We start from the raw sequence: 19,464 nt of genomic DNA on the forward strand, positions 1-19,464 counted from the left end.
TGCACTATTCCAAGTATGATGGCTTGAGATGTAATACTTAAGCTGGAGTTTCACGACTTCAAAGGGGTGAAAGTGGTACAATCGGAGATTGGTTATGTCACTAATTAAAGAATAGAATCAAATAGCTGAGCAATTCCAGTATAAGAATGCAAAAAAACTAAATACATACTATGTTACAATGGCACAAATAATGTTGTGATATAGCTATTAACTATTTCTAATGTTTGTGCCCTTTGAATAGATCAGGAACGAAATTTTAGTGTACTCCTTGCTGCTGGAATGAAAGGCACCAAAATGTTTTAATAGTTTTGTAGGAGAGAAATGTTATGTCACATGTTAAAATACAGTAAGGAATATAAGACGTTCCATGACCAGTATTTCATTCTAGTGATTCAGTTTATCATCACATGAAGGACAGCATGGTGGACCTTTCATAAGCAGTTCCTTGTGTTTTCTACTGAATTGTTTTTGTGAGGCAAGAGATTGAATTGTGGAGCATTTGTAAATGTTACGAGTTGTTAGTATATTAAAGCAGGTTTGAATATATTGCTATCGTTCAGTGAAAGCATATTGTGGTGAGAAAAAGTCTGTATTTTTTAAAACAACCTGTGTAACATGTGCATAGTTTACTCACACTTTGTTTTGTAGATCACCTTGTCCTATGGAGCCGCAGGTCCATTTAGCCTGGAATAGTTGATATTTGTCAGTTAATTGAGTTTCTATAGTGTCCTTACAAAATTCTCCACTCCAAATTGGAAATCAGTCTTGGTTTCCTATTGCCTGTGTTTGAAATTTTTCCAAATGTATCTGGTTTGTAATAATACTTCAACTTAATTTGGTGAAGTTCCTAGTTATTGCTATGTAGTAGAGTGGTAATGAAACACAGAAATTATTACATGCAGTATAGTAAGGTTTTACCAATTGAAACACATCTGAGTGTCAGTAGAAAATTTGTTTATAGGTACATGACGATGTTGTACTTGAAAACAGTTTTTCACATTTGGAAAAGTCTTACGTATGTGGAGGAATTTTGTGATACGAGAAAAAGGGTGATGCACATGCAAGGAGTATGCTAGTATTATGAAATGGAAAAGAAGACCATAATAAACCTCTTTTATAGGGATGGCATGAGGTGCAAGTGTGAAAAGTGATCCAAGCTTCAACTCTCTTTCCCAGAGACAATTTAATCAAATACTCTCCATTGCATGAAAAGAAAATAATGGTTCTTTATCTTTGCATAAAGAGTGGTGTTTCAGGTCACTGGGAAGGATGATGAAACAGATGCCTGTATTTTCTGTTGAAGATTGTCATTGAGCAGCTAGAGACCAGAACTGATGTAACAGTATATGTTAATGAGTTATAACAGTTCTGGTTTCTACTTGCCTGGTGGCACACCATCACATCTGAAGCAACAACAGTTACATAGACATACAAGGAACAGTTGACTGTGGAACCAACTGTGGGTGGCATCATTAGTCTTTGGTGTTGTAAGTACAGTCTGTAGCAAACTTGATGAAGAAAAGTACCACTATGACAATGTTAAGCATCAATAAGTGACCTGAGCACAGCCCTTTCTAGTGTTACACGTGTCAACATCTCAGTAATTCTAGTTGGTCTGCGGATTATATAATACCATGAATGGCCTCATTCTGTAGTTATTTATTAATAGAACAGCAGTAACATCAGTGTTAATACTGATTGAAGAATAGCATTTTTGTGCGTCATAAACACCGTTACTTTCCATATGAGTGCATAATGATATTCCTTTGACGCAGGTGCCATAGTTTGCCTAATGTTCTCCATGAACCAACCTCTCATAAAAACTATTCCCTTTATATCAGGCAGAGATATATCAATGGTGCAGTCATTCTAAGACAGGGAATGCTACACTGAACTATGTATAACATTTAGCTCATATGTGCATATTTTTGTAATAGTTATTTTTATGCAGTAATAGATAAATATGTGGAAAAAATATTGCTGCAGATGTGTTTGAACAACTTAGCTTAGTCTTCTTCTGCTTACTTTTGTTTCGGCTGCATCAAGTCAGTTGAGACGCTACCTAACGTTGGTAGCTGCAGCACAGTTAATTGTCCGTTTAGTAAGTGGAATAGAAAATGTGGGGTATGTTAGTGGAGTGTCCTTTGATCTTGAGTAAGTGTGTCTTTCTGTCGCCATCACTGGTGTACATGAAGAGCTTTGGAACCTGGTAATTATGGATGTGTATATGAATTGATAAAACCATATATGAGGAACAGAAAATGCATTGTGTTTGTTGTAAGAAATAGTGGCTCATTCTGATCAAAAATATGTGATGCAAAACATGAATTGCCTCCAGGAATCATAACAGGATCCCTTGTCTTCTAGGTTCATGTGAATGATAAAAAGTACCATTGACATTTTTCTAAAATGAAGTCTGTGTATACTGTTTGCAGATGGTTTGTGAACTGTGTGGGTGAAAGTGGTACAATCGGAGATTGGTTATGTCACTAATTAAAGAATAGAATCAAATAGCTGAGCAATTCCAGTATAAGAATGCAAAAAAACTAAATACATACTATGTTACAATGGCACAAATAATGTTGTGATATAGCTATTAACTATTTCTAATGTTTCTGCCCTTTGAATAGATCAGGAACGAAATTTTAGTGTACCCCTTGCTGCTGGAATGAAAGGCACCAAAATGTTTTAATAGTTTTGTAGGAGAGAAATGTTATGTCACATGTTAAAATACAGTAAGGAATATAAGACGTTCCATGACCAGTATTTCATTCTAGTGATTCAGTTTATCATCACATGAAGGACAGCATGGAGGAGCTGTTCATAAGCAGTTCCTTGTGTTTTCTACTGAATTGTTTTTGTGAGGCAAGAGATTGAATTGTGGAGCATTTGTAAATGTTACGAGTTGTTAGTATATTAAAGCAGGTTTGAATATATTGCTATCGTTCAGTGAAAGCATATTGTGGTGAGAAAAAGTCTGTATTTTTTAAAACAACCTGTGTAACATGTGCATAGTTTACTCACACTTTGTTTTGCAGATCACCTTGTCCTATGGAGCCGCAGGTCCATTTAGCCTGGAATAGTTGATATTTGTCAGTTAATTGAGTTTCTATAGTGTCCTTACAAAATTCTCCTCTCCAAATTGGAAATCAGTCTTGGTTTCCTATTGCCTGCGTTTGAAATTTTTCCAAATCTATCTGGTTTGTAATAATACTTCAACTTAATTTGGTGAAGTTCCTAGTTATTGCTATGTAGTAGAGTGGTAATGAAACACAGAAATTATTACATGCAGTATAGTAAGGTTTTACCAATTGAAACACATCTGAGTGTCAGTAGAAAATTTGTTTATAGGAACATGACGATGTTGTACTTGAAAAGAGTTTTTCACATTTGAAAAAATATTACATATGTGGAGGAATTTTGTGATATGAGAAAAAGAGTGATGCAAATGCAAGGTGTATGCTAGTATTACGAAATGAAAAAGGAGACTATAATAAACCTCTGTTATAGGGATGGCATGAGGTGCAAGTGTGAAAAGTGAATGACGCTTCAACTCTCTTTCCCAGAGATAATTTAATCTAATATTCTCCATTGCATGAAAAGAAAATAATGGTTCTATATGTTTGCATAGAGAGTGGTGTTTCAGGTCACTGGGAAGGATGATGAAACAGATACCTGTATTTTCTGTTGAAGATTGTCATTGAGCAGCTATAGACGAGAGCTGATGTAACAGTATATCTTAATGAGTTACAACAGTTCTGGTTTCTACTTGCCTGGTGGCACAGTATCACATCTGAAGCAACAACAGTTACATAGACAGACAAGGAACTGTTGCCTGTGTAACCAACTGTGGGTGGCATCATTAGTCTTTGGTGTTGTAAGTACAGACTGTAGCTAACTTGATGAAGAAAAGTACCACTATGACAATGTTAAGCATCAATGAGTGACCTGAGCACAGCCCTTTCTAGTGTTACACTTGTCAACATCTCAGTAATTCTAGTTGGTCTGCGAATTATATAATACCATGAATGGCCTCATTCTGTAGTTATTTATTAATAGAACAGCAGTAACATCAGTGTTAATACTCATTGAAGATTAGCATTTTTGTTCGCCATAAACACCGTTACTTTTCATATGAGTGCGTAATGATATTCTTTGACGCAGGTGCCATAGTTTGCCCAATGTTCTCCATGAACCAACCTCTCATAAAAACTATTCCCTTTATATCAGGCAGAGATATATCAATGGTGCAGTCATTCTAAGACAGGCAATACTCCACTATAGAACTATGTATAAAATTTAGCTAATATGTGCATATTTTTGTAATAGTTGTTTTTATGCTGTAGTATATAAATATGTGGAAAAAATATTGCTGGAAATGTGTTTAAACAACTTATCTTAGTCTTCTTGTGCTTACTTTTGATTCAGCTTCATCATGTCAGTTGAGGGGCTACGTAACTTTGGTAGCTGCAGCACAGTTAATGGTCAGAATAGTAAGTGGAATGGAAAATGTGGGGTATGTTAGTGGAGTGTCCTTTGATCTTGAGTAAGTGTGTCTTTCTGTCGCCATCACTGGTGTACATGAAGAGCTGTGGAACCTGGTAATTATGGATGTGTATATGAATTGATAAAACCATATATGAGGAACAGGAAACGCATTGTGTTTGTTGTAAGAAATAGTGGCTCATTCTGATCAAAAATATGTGACACAAAACATGAATTGACTCCAGGAATCATAATAGGATCCCTTGTCTTCTACGTTCATGTGAATGATACCTGTACTTTCGGTTGTATAATATGTTGTTGTTATGAGTTATGAGTAGATGAAGTATTTAAAGCTTGATATCAGCCACCAGTCAGTAAAATATCATCATTTTTGTACAGATAAAATTTCATCAATATTGAGAGCAGTTTACTCTTAAAGTATGCTATGTTTTTTATGTAGTCTGTAGAGAAAAGTAAAGAGCACAACAGGACGAGGCACTAATAAATTAGTGCACTATTCTGAATATATTAGTTGGGGTGTAATGAGAAAAGCTTATGCACTATTCCAAGTATGATGGCTTGAGATGTAATACTTAAGCTGGAGTATCATGTCTTCAAAGAGGTGAAAGTGATGCAATTGGAGATTGGTTATGTCACTAATTAAAGTATAGAATCAAATAGCTGAGCAATTCCAGTATAAGAATGCAAAAAAACTAAATACATATTAAGTTACAATGGCACAAATAATGTTGTGATATAGCTATTAAATATTTCTAATGTTTCTGCCCTTTGAGTAGATCAGGAACGAATTTTTAGTGTACTCCTTGCTGCTGGAATGAAAGGCACCAAAATGTCTTAATAGTTTTGTAGGAGAGAAATGTTTTGTCACAAGTTAAAATACAGTAAGGAATATAAGATGTTCCATGACCAGTATTTCAGTCTATTGATTCAATTTATCATCACAAGAAGGTCAGCATGGAGGAGCTGTTCATAAGCAGTTCCTTGTGTTTTCTACTGAATTGTTTTTGTGAGGCAAGAGATTGAATTGTGGAGCATTTATAAATGTTACGAGTTGTTATTATATTAAAGCAGTTTTGATTATATTGCTATCGTTCAGTGAAAGCATATTGTGATGAGAAAAAGTCTGTATTTTTTAAAACAACCTGCGTAACATGTGCGTAGTTAACTCACATTTTGTTTTGCAGATCACCTTGTCCTATGGAGCAGCAGGTCCATTTAGCCTGGAATAGTTGATATTTGTCAGTTAATTGAGTTTCTATAGTGTCCTTACACAATTCTCCTCTCCAAGTTGGAAATCAGTCTTGGTCTCCTATCGCCTGTGTTTGAAATTTTTCAAAATCTATCTGGTTTGTAATAATACTTCATCCTGATTTGGTGAAGTTCCTTGTTATTGCTATGTAGTAGAGTGGTAATTAAACACAGAAATTGTTACATGCAGTATAGTAAGATTTTACCAATTGAAACACATCTCAGTGTCATTAGAAAATTTGTTTATAGGTACATGACGATGTTGTACTTGAGAACAATTTTTCACTTTAAAAAAAATCTTACATATATGGAGGATTTTTGTGATATGAGAAAAAGAGTGAAGCACATGCAAGGTGTTTGCTAGTATTATGAAATGAAAATGAGAATCTAATAAACCTCTTTTATAGGGATAGCATGAGGTGCAAGTGTGAAAAGTGATCCAAGCTTCAACTCTCTTTCCCACAGATAATTTAATCTAATATTTTCCATTGGATGAAAAGAAAATAATGGTTCTATATGTTTGCATAAAGAGTGGTGTTTCAGGTCACTGGGAAGGATGATGAAACTGCTGCCTGTATTTTCTGTTGAAGATTGTCATTGAGCAGCTAGAGACGAGAGCTGATGTAACAGTATATCTTAATGAGTTTCAACATTTCTGGTTTCTACTTGCCTGGTGGCACACCATCACATCTGAAGCAACAACAGTTACATAGGCAGACAAGGAACTGTTGACTGTGGAACCAACTGTGGGTGGCATCAGTAGTCTTTGGTGTTGTAAGTACAGAGTGTAGTAAACTTGATGAAGAAAATACCTCTGTGACAATGTTAAGCATCAATGAGTGACCTGAGAACAGCCCTTTCTAGTGTTACACTTGTCAACATCTCAGTAATTCTAGTAGGTCTGCGAATTATATAATAGCATGAATGGCCTCTTTCTGCAGTTATTTGTAAATAGAACAGCAGTATCATCAGTGTTAATACTGATTGAAGAACAGCATTTTTGAACGTCATAAACGCCATTACTTTTCATATGAGTGCATAATGACATTCTTTGATGCAGGTGCCATTGTTTGCCTAATGTTCTCCATTAACCAACCTCTCATAAAAACTATTCCCTTTACATCAGGCAGAGATATATCAATGGTGCAGTCATTCAAAGACAGAATATGTTCCACTATAGAACTATGTATAACATTTAGCTCATATGTGTATATTTTGGTAATAGTTGTTTTTATGCTGTAATAGAAAAATATGTGGAAAAAATATTGCTGCAAATGTGTTTAAACAACTTGCCTTAGTCTTCTTCTGCTTACTTTTGATTCAGCTTCATCATGTCAGTTGAGGAGCTACATAACTTTGGTAGCTGCAGAACAGTTAATTGTCAGTATAGTAAGCGGAATAGAAAGTGTGGGGTATGTTAGTGGAGTGTCCTTTGATCTAGAGTAAGTGTGTCTTTCTGTCGCCATCACTGATGTACATGAAGAGCTTTGGAACCTGGTAATTATGGATGTGTATATGAATTGATAAAACCATATATGAGGAACAGAAAATGCATTGTGATTGTTGTAAGAAATAGTGGCTCATTCTGATCAAAAATATGTGATGCAAAACATGAATTGCCTCCAGGAATCATAATAGGATCCCTTGTCTTCTAGGTTCATGTGAATGATAAAAAGTACCGTTCACGTTTTTCTAAAATGAAATCTGTGTATACTGTTTGCAGATGGTTTGTGAACTGTGTGCAGTGACAAAGCTTGTCTTTCTGGAGATGCTGGACAACAAATATGTACAAGTCTTTTTGTTGTGGCAGTGAGGAAGTCAGCATGTCATCATTATGGTGAGTAGCAATTCATCTTTTTCATGATGTTGTAGATATTCCAACCTGTACTTTCGGTCGTATAATATGTTGTTGTTATGAGTTATGAGTAGATGAAGTATTTAGAGCTTGATATCAGCCACCAGTCAGTAAAATATCATCATTTTTGTACTGTTAAAATTTCATCAATATTTAGAGCAGTTTACTCTTAAAATATGCTATGTTCTGTATGTAGTCTGCAGAGAAAAGTAAAGAGCACAACAGGATGAGGCACTATTAAATTATGCATAATTCTGAATATATTAATTGGGGTGTAATGGGAAAAGCTAATGCACTATTCCAAGTATGATGGCTTCAGATGTAATACTTAAGCTGGAGTTTCACGTCATCAAAGAGGTGAAAGTGGTGCAATTGGAGATTGGTTATGTCACTAATTAAAGTATGGAATCAAATAGCTATGCAATTCCAGTATAAGAATGCAAAAAAAACTAAATACATATTATGATACAATGGCACAAATAATGTTGTGATATAGCTATTAACTATTTCTAATGTTTCTGCCCTTTGAGTAGATCAGGAACGAATTTTTAGTGTACTGCTTGCATCAGTGTTAACACTGACTGAAGAATAGCATTTTTGTACGTCATAAACTCCGTTTCTTTTCATATGAGTGCATAATGACATTCTTTGATGCAGGTGCCATTCTTTGCCTAATGTTCTCCATTAACCAACCTCTCATAAAAACTATTCCCTTTACATCAGGCAGAGATATATCAATGGTGCAGTCATTCAAAGACAGAATATGTTCCACTATAGAACTATGTATAACATTTAGCTCATATGTGTATATTTTGGTAATAGTTGTTTTTATGCTGTAATAGAAAAATATGTGGAAAAAATATTGCTGCAAATGTGTTTAAACAACTTGCCTTAGTCTTCTTCTGCTTACTTTTGATTCAGCTTCATCATGTCAGTTGAGGAGCTACATAACTTTGGTAGCTGCAGAACAGTTAATTGTCAGTATAGTAAGCGGAATAGAAAGTGTGGGGTATGTTAGTGGAGTGTCCTTTGATCTAGAGTAAGTGTGTCTTTCTGTCGCCATCACTGATGTACATGAAGAGCTTTGGAACCTGGTAATTATGGATGTGTATATGAATTGATAAAACCATATATGAGGAACAGAAAATGCATTGTGATTGTTGTAAGAAATAGTGGCTCATTCTGATCAAAAATATGTGATGCAAAACATGAATTGCCTCCAGGAATCATAATAGGATCCCTTGTCTTCTAGGTTCATGTGAATGATAAAAAGTACCGTTCACGTTTTTCTAAAATGAAATCTGTGTATACTGTTTGCAGATGGTTTGTGAACTGTGTGCAGTGACAAAGCTTGTCTTTCTGGAGATGCTGGACAACAAATATGTACAAGTCTTTTTGTTGAGGCAGTGAGGAAGTCAGCATGTCATCATTATGGTGAGTAGCAATTCATCTTTTTCATGATGTTGTAGATAATCCAACCTGTACTTTCGGTCGTATAATATGTTGTTGTTATGAGTTATGAGTAGATGAAGTATTTAGAGCTTGATATCAGCCACCAGTCAGTAAAATATCATCATTTTTGTACTGTTAAAATTTCATCAATATTTAGAGCAGTTTACTCTTAAAATATGCTATGTTTTGTATGTAGTCTGCAGAGAAAAGTAAAGAGCACAACAGGACGAGGCTCTAATAAATTAGTGCATAATTCTGAATATATTAATTGGGGTGTAACTAGAAAATCTTATGTACTATTCCAAGTATGATGGCTTCAGATGTAATACTTAAGCTGGAGTTTCACGTCATCAAAGAGGTGAAAGTGGTGCAATTGGAGATTGGTTATGTCACTAATTAAAGTATAGAATCAAATAGCTGTGCAATTCCAGTATAAGAATGCAAAAAAAACTAAATACATATTATGATACAATGGCACAAATAATGTTGTGATATAGCTATTAACTATTTCTAATGATTCTGCCCTTTGAGTAGATCAGGAACGAATTTTTAGTGTACTGCTTGCATCAGTGTTAATACTGACTGAAGAATAGCATTTTTGTACGTCATAAACTCCGTTTCTTTTCATATGAGTGCATAATGACATTCTTTGATGCAGGTGCCATTGTCTGCCTAATGTTCTCCATTAACCAACCTCTAATAAAAACTATTCCCTTTACATCAGGCAGAGATATATCAATGGTGCAGTCATTCGAAGACAGAATATGTTCCACTATAGAACTATGTATAGCATTTCGCTCATATGTGTATATTTAGGTAATAGTTGTTTTTATGCTGTAATAGAAAAATATGTGGAAAAAATATTGCTGCAAATGTGTTTAAACAACTTATCTTAGTCTTCTTCTGCTTATTTTTGTTTCAGCTTCGTCATGTCAGTTGAGGAGCTACATAACTTTGGTAGCTGCAGCACAGTTAATTGTCAGTATAGTAAGTGGAATAGAAAATGTGGGGTATGTTAGTGGAGTTGATGTTAAGTAAGTGTGTCTTACTGTCGCCATCACTGGTGTACATGAAGAGCTTTGGAACCTGGTAATTATGGATGTGTATATGAATTGATAAAACCATATATGAGGAACAGAAAGCGCATTGTGATTGTTGTAAGAAATAGTGGCTCATTCTTATCAAAAACATGTGATGCAAAACATGAATTGCCTCCAGGAATCATAATAGTATCCCTTGTATTCTAGGTTCATGTGAATGATAAAAAGTACCGTTCACGTTTTTCTAAAATGAAATCTGTGTATACTGTTTGCAGATGGTTTATGAACTATGTGCAGTGACAAAGATTGTCTTTCTGGAGATGCTGGACAACAAATATGTACAAGTCTTTTTGTTGTGGCAGTGAGGAAGTCAGCATGTCATCTTTATGGTGAGTAGCAATTCATCTTTTTCATGATGTTGTAGATATTCCAACCTGTACTTTCGGTCGTATAATATGTTGTTGTTATGAGTTATGAGTAGATGAAGTATTTAGAGCTTGATATCAGCCACCAGTCAGTAAAATATCATCATTTTTGTACAGATAAAATTTCATCAATACTGAGAGGAGTTTACTCTTAAAATATGCTAAGTTTTGTATGTAGTCTGCAGAGAAAAGTAAAGAGCACAACAGGACGAGGCTCTAATAAATTAGTGCATAATTCTGAATATATTAATTGGGGTGTAATGAGAAAATCTTATGCACTATTCCAAGTATGATTGCTTGAGATGTAATACTTAAGCTGGAGTGTCACGTCTTCAAAGAGGTGAAAGTGGTGCAATTGGAGATTGGTTATGTCACTAATTAAAGTATAGAATCAAATAGCTGTGCAATTCCAGTATAAGAATACAAAAAAAACTAAATACAAATTATGTTACAGTGGCACAAATAATGTTGTGATATAGCTATTAACAATTTCTAATGTTTCTGCAGTTGAGTAGATCAGGAACGAATTTTTAGTGTACTCCTTGCTGCTGGAATGAAAGGCACCAAAATGTTTTAATAGTTTTGTAGGAGAGAAATGTTATGTCACATGTTAAAATACAGTAAGAAATATAAGATGTTCCATGACCAGTATTTCAGTCTAGTGATTCAGTTTATTATCACATGAAGGACAGCATGGAGGAGCTGTTCATAATCAGTTCCTTGTGTTTTCTACTGAATTGTTTTTGTGAGGCAAGAGATTGAATTGTGGAGCATTTGTAAATGTTATGAGTTGTTAGTATATTAAAGCAGTTTTGGATGTATTGCTATCGTTCAGTGTAAGCATATTGTGAAGAGAAAAAGTTTGTATTTTTTAAAACAACCTGCGTAACATGTGCGTAGTTAACTCACACTTTGTTTTGCAGATCACCTTGTCCTATGGAGCAGCAGGTCCATTTAGCCTGGAATACTTGATATTTGTCAGTTAATTGAGTTTCTATAGTGTCCTTACAAAATACTCCACTCCAAGTTGGAAATCAGTCTTGGTTTCCTATTGCCTGTGTTTGAAATTTTTCAAAATCTATCTGGTTCGTAATAATACTTCATCTTAATTTGGTGAAGTTCCTTGTTATTGCTATGTAGTAGAGTGGTAATTAAAAACAGAAATTATTACATGCAGTATAGTAAGATTTTACCAGGTGAAACACATCTCAGTGTCATTTGAAAATTTGTTTATAGGTACATGACGATGTTGTAGTTGAAAACAGTTTTTCACTTTTAAAAAAATCTTACATATATGGAGGATTTTTGTGATATGAGAAAAAGAGTGATGCACATGCAAGGTGTTTGCTAGTATTATGAAATGAAAAGGAGAATATAATAAACCTCTTATATAGGGATAGCATGAGGTGCAAGTGCGAAAAGTGATCCAAGCTTCAACTCACTTTCCCACAGATAATTTAATCTAATATTTTCCATTGGATGAAAAGAAAATAATGGTTCTATATGTTTGCATAAAGAGTGGTGTTTCAGGTCACTGGGAAGGATGATGAAACAGATACCTGTATTTTCTGTTGAAGAATGTCATTGAGCAGTTAGTGACCAGAGCTGATGTAACAGTATATCTTAATGAGTTTCAACAGTTCTGGTTTCTACTTGCCTGGTGGCACACCATCACATCTGAAGCAACAACAGTTACATAGACAGACAAGGAACTGTTGACTGTGGAACCAACTGTGGGTGGCATCAGTAGTCTTTGGTGTTGTAAGTACAGAGTGTAGTAAACTTGATGAAGGAAAGTACATCTGTGACAATGTTAAGCATCAATGAGTGACCTGAGCACAGCCCTTCCTAGTGTTACACTTGTCAACATCTCAGTAATTCTAGTAGGTCTGCAAATTAAGTAAGAGCATGAATGGCCTCTTTCTGCAGTTATTTGTTAATAGAACAGCAGTAACATCAGTGTTAATACTGATTGAAGAATAGCATTTTTGTACGTCATAAACTTCGTTTCTTTTCATATGAGTGCATAATGACATTCTTTGATGCAGGTGCCATTGTCTGCCTAATGTTCTCCATTAACCAACCTCTAATAAAAACTATTCCCTTTACATCAGGCAGAGATATATCAATGGTGCAGTCATTCGAAGACAGAATATGTTCCACTATAGAACTATGTATAACATTTCGCTCATATGTGTATATTTTGGTAATAGTTGTTTTTGTGCTGTAATAGAAAAATATGTGGAAAAAATATTGCTGCAAATGTGTTTAAACAACTTGCCTTAGTCTTCTTCTGCTTACTTTTGATTCAGCTTCATCATGTCAGTTGAGCAGCTACGTAACTTTGGTAGCTGCAGAACAGTTAATTGTCAGTATAGTAAGTGGAATAGAAAGTGCGGGGTATGTTAGTGGAGTGTCCTTTGATGTTAAGTAGGTGTGTCTTTCTGTCGCCATCACTGGTGAACATGAAGAGCTTTGGAACCTGGTAATTATGGATGTGTATATGAATTGATAAAACCATATATGAGGAACAGAAAATGCATTGTGATTGTTGTAAGATATAGTGGCTCATTCTGATCAAAAATATGTGACGCAAAACATGCATTGCCTCCAGGAATCAAAATAGGATCCCTTGTCCTCTAGGTTCATGTGAATGATAATAAGTACCTTTCACATTTTTCTAAAATGAAATCTGTGTATACTGTTTGCAGATGGTTTATGAACTGGGTGCAGTGACAAAGCTTGTCTTTCTGTAGATGCTGGACAACAAATATGTACAAGTCTTTTTGTTGTGGCAGTGAGGAAGTCAGCATGTCATCTTGATGGTGAGTAGCAATTCATCTTTTTCATGATGTTGTAGATATTCCAACCTGTACTTTCGGTCGTATAATATGTTGTTGTTATGAGTTATGAGTAGATGAAGTATTTAAAGCTTGATATCAGCCACCAGTCAGTAAAATATCATCATTTTTGTACAGATAAAATTTCATCAATATTGAGAGCAGTTAACTCTTAAAATATGCTAAGTTTTGTATGTAGTCTGCAGAGAAAAGTAAAGAGCACAACAGGACGAGGCTCTAATAAATTAGTGCATAATTCTGAATATATTAATTGGGGTGTAATGAGAAAAGCTTATGCACTATTCCAAGTATGATGGCTTGAGATGTAATAGTTAAGCTGGAGTGTCACGTCTTCAAAGAGTGAAAGTGGTGCAATTGGAGATTGGTTATGTCACTAATTAAAGTATAGAATCAAATAGCTGTGCAATTCCAGTATAAGAATGCAAAAAAACTAAATACATATTATGTTACAATGGCACAAATAATGTTGTGATATAGCTATTAACTATTTCTAATGATTCTGACCTTTGAGTAGATCAGGAACGAATTTTTAGTGTACTCCTTGCTGCTGGAATGAAAGGCACCAAAATGTTTTAATAGTTTTGTAGGAGAGAAATGTTATGTTACATGTTAAAATACATTAAGGAATATAAGATGTTCCATGACCAGTATTTCAGTCTAGTGATTCAGTTTATTATCACATGAAGGACAGCATGGAGGAGCTGTTCATAATAAGTTCCTTGTGTTTTCTACTGAATTGTTTTTGTGAGGCAAGAGATTGAATTGTGGAGCATTTGTAAATGTTACGAGTTGTTAGTATATTAAAGCAGTTTAGGATATATTGCTATCATTCAGTGAAAGCATATTGTGATGAGAAAAAGTTTGAATTTTAAAAACAACCTGTGAAACATGTGCGTAGTTAACTCACACTTTGTTTTGCAGATCACCTTGTCCTATGGAGCAGCAGGTCCATTTAGCCTGGAATAGTTGATATTTGTCAGTTAATTGAGTTTCTATAGTGTCCTTACAAAATTCTCCACTCCAAGTAGGAAGTCAGTCTTGGTTTGCTATTGCCTGTGTTTGAAATTTTTCAAAATCTATCTGGTTTGTAATAATACTTCATCTTAATTTGGTGAAGTTCCTTCTTATTGCTATGTAGTAGAGTGGTAATTAAACACAGAAATTATTACATGCAGTATAGTAATATTTTAACAATTGAAACACATCTCAGTGTCATTAGAAAATTAATTTATAGGTACATGATGAAGTTGTACTTGAAAACAGTTTTTCACATTTGGAAAAAACCAACATATGTGGAGGAATTTTGTGAAATGAGAAAAAGAGTGATGCATATGCAAGGTGTATGCTAGTTTTATGAAATGGAAAAGGAGAATATAATAAACCTCTTTTATAGGGATGGCATGAGGTACAAGTGTGAAAAGTGATCCAAGCTTCAACTCTCTTTCCCACAGATAATTTAATCTAATATTTTCCATTGGATGAAAAGAAAATAATGGTTCTATATGTTTGCATAAAGAGTGGTGTTTCAGGTCACTGGGAAGGATGATGAAACAGATACCTGTATTTTCTGTTGAAGATTGTCATTGAGCAGCTAGAGACCAGAGCTGATGTAACAGTATGTCTTAATGAGTACAACAGTTCCGGTTTCTACTTGCCTGGTGGCACACCATCACATCTGAAGCAACAACGGTTACGTAGACAGACAAGGAAATGTTGACTGTGGAACCAACTGTGGGTGGCATCATCAGTATTTGGTGTAGTAAGTACTGACTGTAGCAAACTTGATGAAGAATAGTACCTCTGTGACAATGTTAAACATCAATGAGTGACATGAGCACAGCCCTTTCTAGTGTTACACTTGTCAACATCTCAGTAATTCTAATAGGTCTGCGAATTATATAATACCATGAATGGTCTCTTTCTGCAGTTATTTGTTAATAGAACAGCAGTAATATCAGTGTTAATACTGATTGAAGAATAGCATTTTTGTACGCCATAAACGCCGTTACTTTTCATATGAGTGCATAATGACATTCTTTGGTGCAGGTGTCATTGTTTGCCTAATGTTCTCCATTAACCAACCTCTCACAAAAACTATTCCCTTTATATCAGGCACAGATATTTCAATGGTGCAGTCATTCTAAGACAGAATATGTTCCACTATAAAACTATGTATATCATTTAGCCCATATGTGCATATTTTTGTAATAGTTGTTTTTATGCTGTAATAGATAGAAGGTTGTATACATGGAAGAACCCTGGAGATTCTAAAAGGTATCAGATAGATTATATAATGGTAAGACAGAGATTTAGGAACCAGGTTTTAAATTGTAAGACATTTCCAGGGGCAGATGTGGACTCTGACCACAATCTATTGGTTAAGACCTGTAGATTAAAACTGAAGAAACTGCAAAAAGGTGGGAATATAAGGAGATGGGACCTGGATAAACTGAAAGAACCAGAGGTTGTACAGAGTTTCAGAGAGAGCATAAGGGAACAATTGACAGGAATGGGGGAAAGAAATACAGTAGAAGAACAATGGGTAACTTTGAGGGATGAAGTAGTGAAGGCAGCAGAGGATCAAGTAGGTAAAAAGACGAGGGCTAGTAGAAACCCTTGGGTAACAGAAGAAATATTGAATTTAATTGATGAAAGGAGAAAATATAAAAATGCAGTGAATGAAGCATGCAAAAAGGAATAAAACCGTCTCAAAAATGAGATCGACAGGAAGTGCAAAATGGCTAAGCAGGGATGGCTAGAGGACAAATGTAAGGATGTAGAGGCTTTCTCACTAGGGGTTAAATAGATACTGCCTACAGCTAAATTAGAGAGACCTTTGTAGATAAGAGAACCACTTGTATGAACATCAAGAGCTCAGATGCAAACCCAGTTCTAAGCAAAGAAGGGAAAGCAGAAAGGTGGAAGGAGTATATAGAGGGTCTATACAAGGGCTATGTACTTGAGGACAATATTATGGAAATGGAAGAGGATGTAGATGAAGATGAAATGGGAGATACTATACTGCGTGAAGAGTTTGACAGAGCACTGAAAGACCTGAGTCGAAACAAGGCCCCCGGAGTAGACAACATTCCATTGGACCTACTGATGGCCTTGGGAGAGCCAGTCCTGACAAAACTCTACCATCTGGTGAGCAAGATGTACGAGACAGGCGAAATACCCTCAGACTTCAAGAAGAATATAATAATTCCAATCCCAAAAAAAGCAGGTGTTGACAGATGTGAAAATTACCGAACGATCAGTTTAATAAGTCACAGCTGCAAAATACTAACGCGAATTCTTTACAGACGAATGGAAAAACTGGTAGAAGCCGACCTCGGGGAAGATCAGTTTGGATTCCGTAGAAATGTTGGAACACGTGAAGCAGTACTGACCTTACGACTTATCTTAGAAGAAAGATTAAGGAAAGGCAAACCTACGTTTCTAGCATTTGTAGACTTAGAGAAAGCTTTTGACAATGTTGACTGGAATACTCTCTTTCAAATTCTAAAGGTGGCAGGGGTAAAATACAGGGAGCGAAAGGCTATTTACAATTTGTACAGAAACCAGATGGCAGTTATAAGAGTCGAGGGACATGAAAGGGAAGCAGTGGTTGGGAAGGCAGTAAGACAGGGTTGTAGCCTCTCCCCGATGTTATTCAATCTGTATATTGAGCAAGCAGTAAAGGAAACAAAAGAAAAATTCGGAGTAGGTATTAAAATCCATAGAGAAGAAAAAAAAACTTTGAGGTTCGCCGATGAGATTGTAATTCTGTCAGTGACTGCAAAGGACTTTGAAGAACAGTTCAACGGAATGGATGGTGTCTTGAAGGGAGGATATAAGATGAACATCAACAAAAGAAAAATGAGGATAATGGAAAGTAGTCACATTAAGTCGGGTGATGTTGAGGGTATTAGATTAGGAAATGAGACACTTAAAGTAGTAAAGGAATTTTGCTATTTAGGGAGCAAAATAACTGATGATGGTCGAAGTAGAGAGGATATGAAATGTAGACTGGCAATGGCAAGGAAAGCGTTTCTGAAGAAGAGAAATTTGTTAACATCGAGTATAGATTTAAGTGTCTGGAAGTCATTTCTGAAAGTATTTGTTTGGAGTGTAGCCATGTATGGAAGTGAAACGTGGACGGTAAATAGTTTGAACAAGAAGAGAATTGAAGCTTTTGAAATGTGGTGCTACAGAAGAATGCTGAAGATTAGATGGGTAGATCACATAACTAATGAGGAGGTACTGAATAGGAGTGGGGAGAAGAGGAGTTTGTGGTACAACTTGACCAGAAGAAGGGATCGGTTTGTAGGACATGTTCTGAGGCATCAAGGGATCACCAATTTAGTATTGAAGGGCAGTGTGGAGGGTAAAAATCGTAGGGGGAGACCAAGAGATGAATACACTAAGCAGATTCAGAAGGATGTAGGTTGCAGTAGGTACTGGGAGATGAAGAAGCTTACACAGGATAAAGTAGCATGGTGAGCTGCAACAAACCAGTCTTAGGACTGAAGACCACAACAACAACAACAGATAAATATGTGGAAAAAATATTGCTGCAAATGTGTTTAAACAACTTATCTTAGTCTTCTTCTGCTTACTTTTGTTTCAGCTCCATCATGTCAGTTGAGGAGCTACGTAACTTTGGTAGCTGCAGCACAGTTATTTGTCAGTATAGTAAGTGGAATAGAAAATGTGGGGTATGTTAGTGGAGTGTCCTTTGATCTTGAGTAAGTGTGTCTTTCTGTCTCCATGACTGGTGTACATGAAGAGCTTTAAACCTGGTAATTATGGATGTATATATGACTTGATAAAACCATATATGAGGAACAGAAAACACATTGTGTTTGTTGTAAAATAGGCGCTCATTCTGATCAAAAATATGTGATGCAAAACATGCATTGCCTCCAGGAATCATAATAGGATCCCTTGTCTTCTACGTTCATGTGAATGATAAAAAGTACAGTTCACATTTTTCTAAAATGAAATCTGTGTATACTGTTTGCAGATGGTTTGTGAACTGTGTGCAGTGACAAAGCTTGTCTTTCTGGAGATGCTGGACAACAAATATGTAAAAGTCTTTTTGTTGTGGCAGTGAGGAAGTCAGCATGTCATTTTTATGGTGAGTAGCAATTCATCTTTTTAATGATGTTGTAGATATTCTAACCTGTACTTTCGGTTGTATAATATGTTGTTGTTATGAGTTATGAGTAGATGAAGTATTTAAAGCTTGATATCAGCCTCCAGTCAGTAAAATATCATCATTTTTGTACAGATAAAATTTTATAAATATTGAGAGCAGTTTACTCTTAAAATATGCTATGTTTTGTATGTAGTCTGCAGAGAAAAGTAAAGAGCACAACAGGACGAGGGACTAATAAATTAGTGTATAATTCTGAAAATATTAAATGGGGTGTAATGGGAAAAGCTTGTTCACTATTCCAAGTACGATGGCTTGAGATGTAATACTTAAGCTGGAGTTTCATGTCTTCAAAGAGGTGAAAGTGGTGCAATCGGAGGTTAGTAATGTCACTAATTAAAGTATAGAATCAAATAGCTGAGCAATACAGTATAAGAATGCAAAAAAACTAAATACATACTATGTTACAATGGCACAAATAATGTTGTGATATAGCTATTAACTATTTCTAATGTTTCTGCCCTTTGAGTAGATCAGGAACGAATTTTTAGTGTACTCCTTGGTGCTGGAATGAAAGGCACCAAAATGTTTTAATAGTTTTGTAGGAGAGAAATGTTATGTCACATGTTAAAATACAGTAAGGAATATAAGATGTTCCAAGACCAGTATTTCAGTCTAGTGATTTGGTTTATCATCACATGAAGGACAGCATGGAGGAGCTGTTCATAAGCAGTTCCTTGTATTTTCTACTGAATTGTTTTTGTGAGGCAAGAGATTGAATTGTGGAGCATTTTTAAATGTTACGAGTTGTTAGTATATTAAAGTAGTTTTGAATATACTGCTATCGTAAAGTGAAAGCATATTGTGGTGAGAAAAAGTCTGAATTTTTTAAAACCACCTGCGTAACATGTGCGTAGTTAACTCACACTTTGTTTTG

Source organism: Schistocerca cancellata, chromosome 4, assembly GCF_023864275.1.
Source record: "Schistocerca cancellata isolate TAMUIC-IGC-003103 chromosome 4, iqSchCanc2.1, whole genome shotgun sequence".
NCBI lineage: Eukaryota > Metazoa > Arthropoda > Insecta > Orthoptera > Acrididae > Schistocerca > Schistocerca cancellata.